Source organism: Pogoniulus pusillus, chromosome 31 (genome assembly GCF_015220805.1).
Source record: "Pogoniulus pusillus isolate bPogPus1 chromosome 31, bPogPus1.pri, whole genome shotgun sequence".
In the NCBI taxonomy this organism is placed as follows: domain Eukaryota; kingdom Metazoa; phylum Chordata; class Aves; order Piciformes; family Lybiidae; genus Pogoniulus; species Pogoniulus pusillus.
Window position 1 is genome coordinate 14195555 of NC_087294.1, and position 12711 is coordinate 14208265.

Consider the following 12711-nt stretch of genomic DNA (forward strand, 5'->3'; position numbering starts at 1 on the left):
CTCTCCTGGCACAACTTGAGGCTGTGCCCCTTGTTCTGTTGCTGCTTACCTGGCAGCAGAGCCCAACCCCACCTGGCTACAGCCTCCCTTCAGGTAGCTGTAGAGAGCAATGAGCTCTGCCCTGAGCCTTCTCTTCTCCAGGCTGCACATCCCCAGCTTCCACAGTAGAAATAAAGCAATTTATCCTAGCAGAGCTTTCTGGTCTGTAAGGACCTCTGTAGTGTGAAGAGCAATGGCAGTGGCTTGGGGAGAGAGTTTGGCAAGAGGCAGACTTGGCAGTGCAGTGCAATTATTATAGTCAAGAACTTCCTCCTAACAACCAGCCTATACCTCCCCTGGCAGCAAGAGACCAGTTGGCTTTGCTGTTCTTTAGATAGAGGGCACCTTAAAGTATGCTCAGAAGTGCTGACTTGTGTGGAGATGGCTTCCTAATGGAAAATTTTACCTCCCTTAGTGGAGAGGGAAAAAAAGAAGAAGAAAGGAGGAGGCACATGGCAAGATAAAGAGCAATTTGATCCTTTGAAAGCTCACATCATAAAACTGAATATGCAATAATTGCCAGAAATGAGGCAACTAGTTCCTACATCCTCTGCAACCTGGATGACATCCTTCTGTGTCATCAAAATGCAAGTTATCTGCAGAAAACACATTACCTACTACCTTATCACAGACACCTGAGCTCACACCTTCCAGGGGAGAAGACCCAAGTCTCCTAAACCCATCATCTCCCTCTGCAAAGAAACAAATTACAATGATTTTAACTATTTCCTTCTCACAAGCTACTGGCAGTGGGACAGGCATGTGATTTTATCCCTAAACAGGGTGTTCCTTAGGCTCTTTGCCAGTTTAATTGGCTTATTCATATCCTTCCCTTCCAGATTACCTCAGGGTGATTTACATGTTGGAGGCCTGTAAACACTGGTGATTCATTGCATGAAAACCAAAACCACTCTTCAGCCTCTGAACGGGGTCCTCACTGGCTTTTGCCCCCTGATTAATTGGTCTTATTGGGATAATCTAACATATAATCAACTTCTGACATCATCTTCATGTTAGACAGATGAAAGAGCTTCTAAAGTACAATGGGACTAATGCAGTGTGGCTTTTGCTGGTGTTTCCAGGTACTCTGCAGGAGCAAGCAACAGGCAAACTTTTCAAATGGGAAGATAGACATGTCCCCAGCCCAGCTTCTAAGACCTCCTGCCCACTTTGAAGGCTGCCTTCTTCACAGAATCACAGAGACAGTCCTACTGGAAGAGCCCCTCAGTATCACCAAATCCAACCCAGAACCTTAAACAACATCCCCAAGCACCACATCCAAAAGACCTCAGGAAGAAGCCCCTCAGGATCACCAGGTCCAACCTGTAACCCTACTATACAAGATTCACCTTAAACCATAAAGATCCCATTCTGTGCTTCTGTGCCCCACAGCCTCCCTGGGCAACCTGTGCCAGTGTCTCACCACCCTCACTTGCAATGAATTTCTTCCTAACATCTAGTCTAAATCTGCCCTCCTCATGCTTCAGTGTATTCCCTCTCATCCTATCACTATAAGCCCTTGTACAAAGTCCCTTCCCAGCTTTATTCTAGGCCCCCTTCAGGTACTGGAAGGTCGCTATGAGGTCTCCACAGAGTCTTCTTTTCTCCAGGCTGAACAGCCCCAACTCTGGCAGACAACAGATTTTATTTTCTCCTTTGTTATATCACAGAACTGTCAGGGTTGGAAGGGACCTCAAGGATCCTCATTAGGAGTTCCAACTCCCCTGCCCTGGGCAGGAACAGCTCACATTAGATTAGGCTGGCCAGAGACATATCCAGGATGGCTTTAGAAAGCTCCATGGATGAGGCTTCCACCACCTCCCTGAGCAACCTGTTCCAGGGTCTCACCACCCTTATTACAGAATCATAGAATGGTTTAGGTTGGAATGGATCTCAAGGATCATCCAGTTCCAACCCCTCTGTGCAATAGGCAGGGACATCTCCCACTAGAACAGGTCACTTGAGGCCTCATCAAACCTAGCCTTGAACATCTCCAGGGAGGGAGCATCCACAACCTCCCTGAGCAACCTGTGCCAGTGTTTTACCACCCTCACTGTAAAGATGAACTTCCTATGGTGAAAAACTTCCTATGTCAAATCTAAATCTCCTCTCCTCTAGCTGGGATCCATTCCCCCTGGTCCTATCACTACCTGACACCCTAAAAAGTCCCTCCCCATCTTTCCAGTAGCCCACTTCAGACACTGGAAGTCCACAAGAAGGTCTCCTGGGAACCTTTTCTCCTCCAAACTGATCAATCCCAACTCTCTCAGCCTGTCCTCATAGCAGAGGTTCGTTCTGCACTTTTTGTTGACTGAAGTCTTGGACTTGCATGGATCTCTTTGTGGCATAAACAGTTCTGATAAGATGCCTCACAGGAGAGGTGTTCCAGCCCTCCCCTGCAGTGCCTCTCCTAAGCAAGCTCCCTGCTTCTAGCCCAAACCTCTTGCTGGCTGCACAACCATGCACACAATTCCAGCACGTTCTTAGAATCATAGAATCAAGCAGGTTGGAAGAGAGCTCCAAGATCATCCAGTCCAACCTAGCACCCAGCCCTAGCCAATCAACCAGACCATGGCACTAAGTGCCTCATCCAGGCTTTTCTTGAACACCTCCAGGGATGGTGACTCCACCACCTCCCTGGGCAGCCCATTCCAGTGGCTCTCTACAATGGAACCCCCTGTTTAGGGATAAAATCACAACCTACGTTTCCAGCAGGTTCCCATTTTCCTTTCCATAAAGACATTCTCTGTGCTTAACACTCACCTCCCTACCACCATCCACCAGCACTTTGTCATCCATATTTCCACAATGCCTTTAAAAGCCACAGGCTGCTTCATGAGGCAGTCCTCACCATTCTGGTGCTGTTTTCACAAGGGCTTTGGCAGAGCAGCTGCTAATAAAGTTTCTATTCTGTAATAATAAAGTTTAGGCAGTTAAGTACCTGCTGGAGGATGAGCACATCCCCACCATTACAGATGAAGTATTACCAAGCCCAGCACTATTAAATCAGCACAAATGCCTTAAAACTAAGTTTCCTTGTCTGCACTGACAGTTGTGGTTACAGGTGTTAGAAGCTCTGCTTAGAGATTAAAACCCTGCACACAAATTCACTCAGATTTGCATTCACCAACTGGGTTTATCTGAGCAAAATCTGTGCTGTTCATGCCCATACTTACTCTGTGCAACATGTTCATACAGAAGTTTCCAAGCTACATCACAGGATTATTGCAGTCCACATATGTAAATGCAAGTGAGCCACTGGATGAAGCTTTTCATGTGTAACACAGAGAACAAGCATGTAATGAAATGGTGGGAAGAGTGAGGGGTGAACTCCCTTCCAGCTAAGGCATATATGCAGATAATTGTTATTAACAGTAAGAATCTTCCACTCCTACTGAATATGGTAACAACATTTGTACCATGCACGAAGCAATAAGGCTCAGATCTCACAAGAAGGCCATTTTAGGATCTGATCATTTAGAGTACTAAAGAGGCATTGCCTAACTGGGAGAGTCACAAGCACATTCAGGTTGAAACAGCCCCTCAGGATCATCAGGTCCAACCTATAACCCTACTCTACAAGATTCACCTTAAACCATAAGCATCACATCCAAGTGACCCTTAAACACATCCAGGGTTGAGGACTCTATCACCTCCCTGGGCAGCTCATTCCATTCCCTGATCACTCTCTCTGTGAAAAACTTCATCCTACTGTCCAGTGTAAACCTACTCAGTTGCAGCTTGAAGTCATTCCCCCTTGTTCTGTGTCCAAGTCCCTGCGAGAGGTCTGGTTGATTGGCTAGGGCTGGGTGCTAGGTTGGACTGGATGAGCTTGGAGATCTCTTCCAACCTGCTTGATTCTATGATCTGGTTGATTGGCCAGGGCTGGGTACTAGGTTGGAGTGGATGAGCTTGGAGGTCTCTTCCAACCTGGTTGATTCTATGATCTGGTTGATTGGCCAGGGCTGGGTACTAGGTTGGACTGGTTGAGCTTGGAGGTCTCTTCCAACCTGGTTGATTCTATGGTCTGGTTGATTGGCCAGGGCTGGGTACTAGGTTGGAGTGGATGAGCTTGGAGGTCTCTTCCAACCTGGTTGATTCTATGATTCTAAGAGACCAGCAGCAGCCTCCCCACAACCTCCTTTCAGGTAGCTGCAGACAACCATGAGCTCTGCCCTCAGCCTCCTCTGTTTCACACTAACCACCCCCAAAAAAATCACAGAATCACAGAATGTTAGGGGCTGTTATGATTCTACTTTTACTTGACTCAGTTCTACTCTGCAGTTAATATGTAACACCATGCTGCTACCACAGCCTCCTGAAAAATTAATTGCTCCAGAAAGACAGAGAAGAACACTTGGAGAAAAGAAAATCTTAGTATAACAAGTGTAGTTTTCCTTTCTACAAAAGCCCTGAGGCAGTTCTTTTAAGACCATAAGCAAAGCAAAGCTTAGTTAGGTGCAGGGCTTCTCCAAACCCCAGACGCAGAACATGGTGTGTGAAAGTTCAGGTTTTCAGTTCTTTACAGTCAGAGAATCAGAGCATGTTAAGGACTGGAAGGGACCTCCAAAGCTCATCCAGTCCAATCCCCCTGCCACAGCAGCATCTCCTAGAGCAGATCACACAGGAACACATCCAGGCAGCTCTTGAACATCTCCAAAGAGGAGACTCCACACCCCCCTGGGCAGCCTCTTCTGGGGTTGTTTAGCCTGGAGAAGAGGAGGCTCAGGGCAGAGCTCATTGCTGAATACAACTACCTGAAGGGAGGCTGTAGCCAGGTGGGGTTGAGCTCTGCTGCCAGGCAAGCAGCAACAGAACAAGGGGACACAGCCTCAAGTTGTGCCAGGACAGGTTCAGGCTGGATGTTAGGAGGAAGTTGTTGCAACAGAGAGTGATTGGCATTGGAATGGGCTGCCCAGGGAGGTGGTGGAATTGCTGTCCCTGGAGGTGTTGAAGCCAAGCCTGGCTGGGGCACTTAGTGCCATGGTCTGGTTGATTGGCCAGGGCTGGGTGCTAGGTTGGACTGGCTGAGCTTGGAGCTCTCTTTTAACCTTCTCGATTCTATGATTCTCTGATTCCAGCCTTCTGTCAGCCTAACTATGAAGAAAATATTCCTCACTTTCCCATGCAACTTCCTATGTCCCAACTTCCACCCACTGCCCCAATTCCCCCATTTTGATCCACAGTGGAAGAGAGTGAGGGTGTGTGAACTCAGCCTGTCTGGTTTTCACTTTGTTCATGGCAAAGGTCCTGCTGATTCAGGTCTCCAGTCCCAGCCTGGGGACTTTTTGTTCTTCTCCCCACACATCAAATGCCTGCTTTTGAAAAAGTTATCAAGACTTTTCTCCCCCTGAATTCGATCAACCCCAGGAACAGAAGCTCCTTTGTTGCTTCTCACCAAAGCATTTTAGGCACTTTGTATCCTGTCTCCTTCTGTAATTGTTTCTAAAGGAGACCGTTTTGGCCTTCAGCTCTTTGTTTGCTTTCAAATCCTTATTGAAGGAGCTGTGCTCCTCTGCCTTCACTTCAAGGACACCACGTTTGGGGCTTTTTGGTCATGATAACTCTGAACTAACTCAGACTTCAAATCAAACACAAACCCAAAACTATCTATTCAGTGTATTCTTAAGAGCTCCCTGCTGTCTGAGGGTTTCAGATAACCCTTCAAGAGGAGATGCAGAAAATAATGCTGAATCCTTCTTGTGGTAGCTCAGCTCAGACAAGCCACAGCTGCATTTTCTTTAGGGATGTTCAAGGATTGGCTCTGTATTTACAGCTTATGTGGCAATGGGGACTGACAGCTGCAGTGGGTCTGGTCCTTTCAAGCAGCCCTATGGAAAAGGACTTGGGGGTGCTGATGGATGAGAAGCTGGACACAAGCAGGCACTGTGAGCTTGCAGCACAGAAGGCAAATTGCAGCCTGGGCTGCAGCCAAAGCAGCACTGCTAGCTGAGAGAAAGAGGGGATTTGGACACTTTGCTCTGCTCTGCTCAGACCTCACCTGCAGTGCTGCATCCAGCTCTGGAGCCCTCAGCACAGGAAGGACATGGAGCTGATGGAGCAGAGCCAGAGGAGGGCCACAGAAATGCTCAGGGGCTTGGAGCAGCTCTGCTACAAGGGAGCTAGGGGTGTTCAGTATGAAGAAAAGGAGGCTCCAGGGAGACCTAACAGCAGCCTGCCAGTGCCTGAAGTGGGTTACAAGAAGGCTGCAGAGAGACTGTTTGCAAAGGGCTGCAGGGACAGGAGGAGGGCAATGGCTTCAAACTAGAGCAGAGCAGATTGAGATTGGATGTTAGGAACAGGTCCTGCACCAGGAGGGTGCTGGAACACTGCAACAGGTAGCCCAGGGAGGTGATTGTGGCCCCATCTCTGGCAATCACAGAATCACAGAAACATCCAGGTTGGAAAAGCCCCTCAGGATCACCAGGTCATAGAATCATAGAATGGTATAGGTTGGAAGTGACCTCAAAGATCATCTAGTTCCAAACCCCTGCCATGGGCCAACCTATAACCCTACTCTACAAGATTCACCTTAAACCTTATCCCTAAGCACCACACTCAAAAGACCCTTAACCACTCAACCAGCTCCCTGGGCAGATCATTCCAGTGCCTGACCACTGTCTCCTGAAGATATCCAAGGAGAGGCAGGACAGGGCTGTGGGCAACCTGATCTAGTTGAGGATGTCCTTGCTGACTGCAGAGGGGGTTGAACTGGTTGAGCTTTGGAGGTCCCTTCTAAGCCAGATCATTCTGTGACCCTATGATCTGCTCTGGGCCCACATTTCCAGTGCCTTTGCTAAAGCACTAAAGGTAACCATGTGTGGAGTGAGCGTGGGTGTTGCATAGAAACCCTGCCTCTACTTCCAGCCAAGGCTAGGGATCAGAGCTTTCCTTTCTTTACTCTTATTTTCATGTCAAGCAGCATTTTTATGTGGTGGTTTCTTAAATAATAATCATAACACAATAATGCCCAGAGGCTCCAATTAAGACTGGCAAGTCACTGCAGTGGGATTGTGCAAAGAGGGAGGAAGGGATGGGGGACTGGGAATTGGATGGCTCCCCCCAACCCTGCAAGCGAGGACCATGGGCTGGAAGCTGGCTCCTCTTGGCAGGCATAGGGAAGGGCTGCTCCCAGTGCTCCCCACCACCAGGAGCAGCAGCTAAGCCTTTTGTTGGTGTGGGAGTTTGATGTTACTTTGGTTTTGAGGGGTTAGGGTTTGGGGTTTTTTTAATGTCAAGATATAGAAAAAGCAGGAAGACATACAAAGAGGTTTTCTTCAAAGGAGCTGAGCCCACAAAGCGGGGGGGGGGAGGGGGAAATAAATGTGTATGTAGATGTATATGCTAATTCTTATTAATTAAACCCAGAGCGCTGTGCTGGAGCTGTGTACAGGCTTTTATTAGCTAATACAATATTAAAACACAGGGCAGATTTGCCATGCTCACAAATTTCACTTTGGCAATGCTCTGCTTGCTGCAACAGAGTTAATCCTCTCTTCACCCTGGCGTGGGCAGCAGGATCAGGCCAGGAGCCCTCAGGAAGGGCTAGAAAGTCGATAATAAAACAAAAGGACAAACAGGAGGCACATGGGGAGGACAAGCCTAAAGAGCAGGCTGAGAAGAAGCATGTTGCTCTTGGCAGAAGGCAACTGGCAAAAATAATTAATTGTGTGGTCATTCTCTTGCTTAGCTTTTTTGTTTTGTCATGAAACAGGATTTGTTTTTATAACAGAGGGGTGGGATATATTCCAGCAGAGGAATCTGAGCTGGATAGGCTTTTATGGCAGAAGCACATTTCAGGGCCAGATTTGAATGAAGGCAGAATGGATTTGGTTCACAAGATGGGTACAGTTCCAGGCTTAGACAAAAAGGGCAGCATGAATGAAAGCCCTTGGAAGAAAACAGGAGGAGGGAAGGAAGTGATTAGAGGAAAACTGGGCTGGACCAGAACGTGTGGGAGCGATGACACCAGTCCCAAATTAATGCAGCAGCAGAACAATGCTGGGCCTAGAAGATAAGACCTGAAACCAAAGGGATGAATAACCCAAGAAAGGCCAAGAAAGGGCACAACAGTCATGAGATGCTGCTACTCAGCAAGGAAAAAAAGGGGAGGAGAGTAGTGAAAACTTTATCTCCTGGAATGAGGAACAGAGAAACCTTGAACCGAGGGGAAAGGACAAGGTAAAAATTCCCTGGGAAAAGCTTCTAGAAAGCTGGTAATTTAGGAGCAATTTCAGGTTACAGGTGACCTAAATCTGGGGAAGAATTCTGGAAACAAGGTCTGATGTGGGGAAACAGGCCACGGGAAACACTTGGCACAACAAGCATGGCCTCAACCTAGTCTTCATATGGGAAAGGAAACAGAGCAAATGAGCTCAGAGGATGAGAGAATTACCCATGGTGGGGAAAGGAAGGGATTTGCCAGCAGGAGATGGAATGGACTGCCCAGGGAGGTGGTGGAGTCACTGTCCCTGGAGGTGTTCAAGAAAAGCCTGGATGAGGCATTTAGTGCTGTGGTCTAGATGACTGGTTAGGGCTGGGTGCTAGGTTGGACTGGATGATCTTGGAGGTCTCTTTCAACAGGCTTGATTCTATGATGTGATGTGGTTGTCATTTTCTGTTTCATGAATGGAAAATGTATGCTAAGTGAGAGGTACTGCATGAGGTGGGCAGAGATGGGGAGGCAGAGAGGTGGATGGCTCAGAGGTGGAGAAGCAGGTTAAACAGCAGGTGTGGAAAGATGCTACGCTGCACATAGAAACCACCCACCCAAGAAAACAGGAGGCTTTAATGACAGCACAACTTCCAGCTGCCTTCCACGGAATTTCCATGTAAACTTCCCCAGGAAAAAGAAAAAATGAATGAAAAACACATGCTGATGGCTTCCATGGCTCTTAATTCACACAGTCACTATTACTCACAAATAAGTTTGTTCACTATTCCAGTTCCATGTATTTTTACTTGACTCAGTTCTACTCTGCAGTTAATATGTAACACCATGCTGCTACCACAGCCTCCTGAAAAATTAATTGCTCCAGAAAGACAGAGAAGAACACTTGGGGAAAAGAAAATCTTAGTATAACAAGTGTACTTTTCCTTTCTACAAAAGCCCTGAGGCAGTTCTTTTAAGACCATAAGCAAAGCAAAGCTTAGTTAGGTGCAGGGCTTCTCCAAACCCCAGATGCAGAACATGGTGTGTGAAAGTTCAGGTTTTCAGTTCTTTACAGTCAGAGAATCAGAGCATGTTAAGGGCTGGAAGAGACCTCCAAAGCTCATCCAGTCCAACCTCCCACAGCAGCAGTAAGTGTCAGCCTCCACCAGCTTAACAGGCACACCTGAAACAACTCATTCCTAGGGAGATGGTAAAGGCAGCCGAGGAGCAAATAAGTGCAAAACTTATCCATGGGCCCCCCAAACTCCTCCAATCCACCCAACCATGGAATCACAGAGTGTCAGGGGCTGGAAGGGACCTCCAAAGCTCATCCAGTCCAACCCCCCCTGCCACAGCAGCAGCACCCAGAGCAGATCACACAGGAGCACATCCAGGCAGCTCTTGAATATCTCCAGAGAGGGAGACTTCACAACACCTTACTTCCCACCCCATTCACAGCTGGACAAAGGTCAAAACATAGTCCTGCATCTGGACTTGTCTTTCTAACAGGTGTAATGCTTGCAGTCTAGCCTCAATAAAATCTAGCACACCACCAGCATAAAAGAAGCTCTCCCATTCCCAGCATTAATAAAACGTGTGGGTACCATTCATATTTAAACCATGCTTATCATATATAACTTTCAAGGCACTCCACGTAACACATAATGGGCTGCTGCAAATGGGTTATGTAATGAGTAAGTAGAATAAAGAACAATATAAACAGTGGCTTGCAGCCTTGACCCTGTGATGCTTCCTGCCACAATGAAAGTAAAAACACATGTTCCCTGACAACCATCAAGCACTTTGTCGCTGCTGTTGGACGTTTTGCTGCCTTAGGGCTTGTCTCTACATGCAAAGCTGCGCTGGTTTAGCTGTGTTTAATTTGCTGCAAAAGGGCCGTGTGAATTCTTATTTTGACTTAAATCAGACTTCCTTCAGCTCGGCTCAACGAATTAAAGGTCAGATAAAGCCTGAGTAACTCTGTTTATTAGGATAATAGTGATTCTAATCAATTGCTGACAATTACAGGGCTGCCTGCACTGGCAAAAGCTTGCTTTCTGGGAGCTTATCTTGATGAAGTTTTGTCTGATTCCTCAGACTGTTTTCACCAACTTAAATTGTGTCTGAATGGTCACAGACTCACAGGATTTCTTAGATTGGAAAAGACCTTCAAGACCATTGAGTGCAATCACTAGTTTCACACAAGTCCTTGACTAAACCAAATCCTTTAGCACAACATCTAAGCATTATGAATCTCTATGCTAGGAAAGGACCACCAGGATCAGCCAGACCAACCTTCATCCCAGCATCCTTCAGCACCATAGCCCCAAGCACCACATCCACTCTCCTCTTAACCACCTCTAGGGATGGTGACTCCACCACCTCCCTGGGCAGCCTGTTCCAGTGCCTGACCACCTGCTCAGGAAAGAACTTCCTCCCAACATCCAACCTAAACCTCCCCTGATGCAACTTGAGGCCATTTCCTCTTGCCCTATCATCAGTAATTCAGGAGAGGAGACCAGTTCCAGCCTCACTACAGCCTTCTTTTAGGTAGTTGTATAGGTCCCCTCTCAGCCTCCTCTTCTCCAGACTACACAACCTCAGTTCCCTCAGCCGCTCCTCAAAGGCCATGTTTGCCAGACCTCTCCTCATCCTCACCACCCTTCTCTGCACCCACTCCAGCACCTCAATGTCTCTCCTGTACTGTGGTGACCAAAGCTGGACGCAGTACTCGAGGTGTGGTCTCACCAGTGCTGCGTACAGGGGCATGAGCACAGTATCACAGTATCATCAGGGTTGGAAGAGACCTCACAGATCATCAAGTCCAACCCTTTACCACAGAGCTCAAGGCCAGACCATGGCACCAAGTGCCACGTCCAATCCTGCCTTGAACAGCTCCAGGGACGGCGACTCCACCACCTCCCCGGGCAGCCCATTCCAGTGTCCAATGACTCTCTCAGTGAAGAACTTTCTGCGCACCTCCCTACTCCCGCTGGCCACACAATTTCTGACACAGGCCAGGATGCTGTTGGCCTTCTTGGCACACTGGTGGCTCATGTTCAGCCAGCTGGCCACCAGCCTGCTGGTCCTTAGGATCTGGTGTCACATGAGTTAGTGTAACCCAACTTTTTTTTCTTCTGCTGAATGCAAAATACATATTAAAAATATGAAGTCAGACAAATAGTAAATTCAGAGGGAAAGTGTTGGCCATTAGGGGACACAGTCTCAAGTCGTGCTGGGGAAAGTGTAAGCTGGATGTTAGGAGGAAGTTCTGCACAGAGAGAGTGATTGGCATTGGAATGGGCTGCCCAGGGAGGTGGTGGAGTCACCATCCCTGGAGGTGTTCAAGAAAAGACTGGATGAGGCACTTAGTGCCAGGGTCTAGTTGACTGGCTAGGGCTGGGGGATAGGTTGGACTGGATGAGCTTGGAGGTCTCTTCCAACCTGGTTGATTCTATGATTCTATGCTTTTTTAATACTACATGCAAACACAAGTGCTTCCCAGGACACAGATGAAGACTGAAGCAGCTGTTTGGGTTCTGTGTGGGCACAGAGGGCATTTCAAACTAAACCAGCATGTCGCAGGCATGCTGAGAGACACCCAGGGTTTCCTCAATTCAAAGCCTGCAAGAACAACTTTGTTTCAGTATTCCTGAACACTTAAAAGACTGCAGCCCTAACACAGGAAAAACCTATCTGCTTAGGGAAACGCCATGGAAATGAAGAATTAAGTGAATGGAAAACCAGCTATCATTAAAGGAAGAGTGTCCACAGAAGGAGTTATACCTGTATAGTAACAGTAGGACAATTATAGCACTTTTAATAACATCAGTACATTTCCTGAGCCTTGTCATGGAGGAACAGAACTTGTCTTGGTTTCAGAAAGGCTTGTTAGCATCCTTCTTACCAAAGAAATACTCCCAAGTACCTCTTCTACAGAGGAAAAGTTCACAGCTGCAGAACCATTTTGCTATTTTCTGTAATTAGTTTTAGGCCAAGGCAAGTCAGGCAAAACCAGGGTGAATCTCACCTAATTGCTCCAACATTGTCACAAGCTACCTGTCACAGAAAGCAAATTCTTAATTACTACTTCTATTTTGGTTGGGCAGAAAGGCTCTTCTAGGTCACCCCACGACCTGAGAGCTGAGTTACATTAAGAGCAGTACCACCATACTGTCAGCACATGCATCAGATCTGCCTTCAGAGTGCCTGGGTGCTGTGGTGGCTTAATGAATAGTATATGGCACACATCAGATAGGTAAATCTGCTTCCAACGAGGTTTGCTTCATTTGGGTTTTGAAAGCATGTCATTAGAGAAAGAGCAGTTTTCGTTTCACAAGACAATCAAACCCACCCATGCTGTAAGAGGGCACATTCCCCATTTTAACTTCCAGAGAGAACTTTCCCTTATGTTCATTGTTAACAGGATTAGATGCAGAAAAGCTGAAGGTTGCATCTATTTGGGGACTTTTGAATCGGTCTCTTCTGTTTTTCCCACTGGGGTGAACTGTGACACAGTT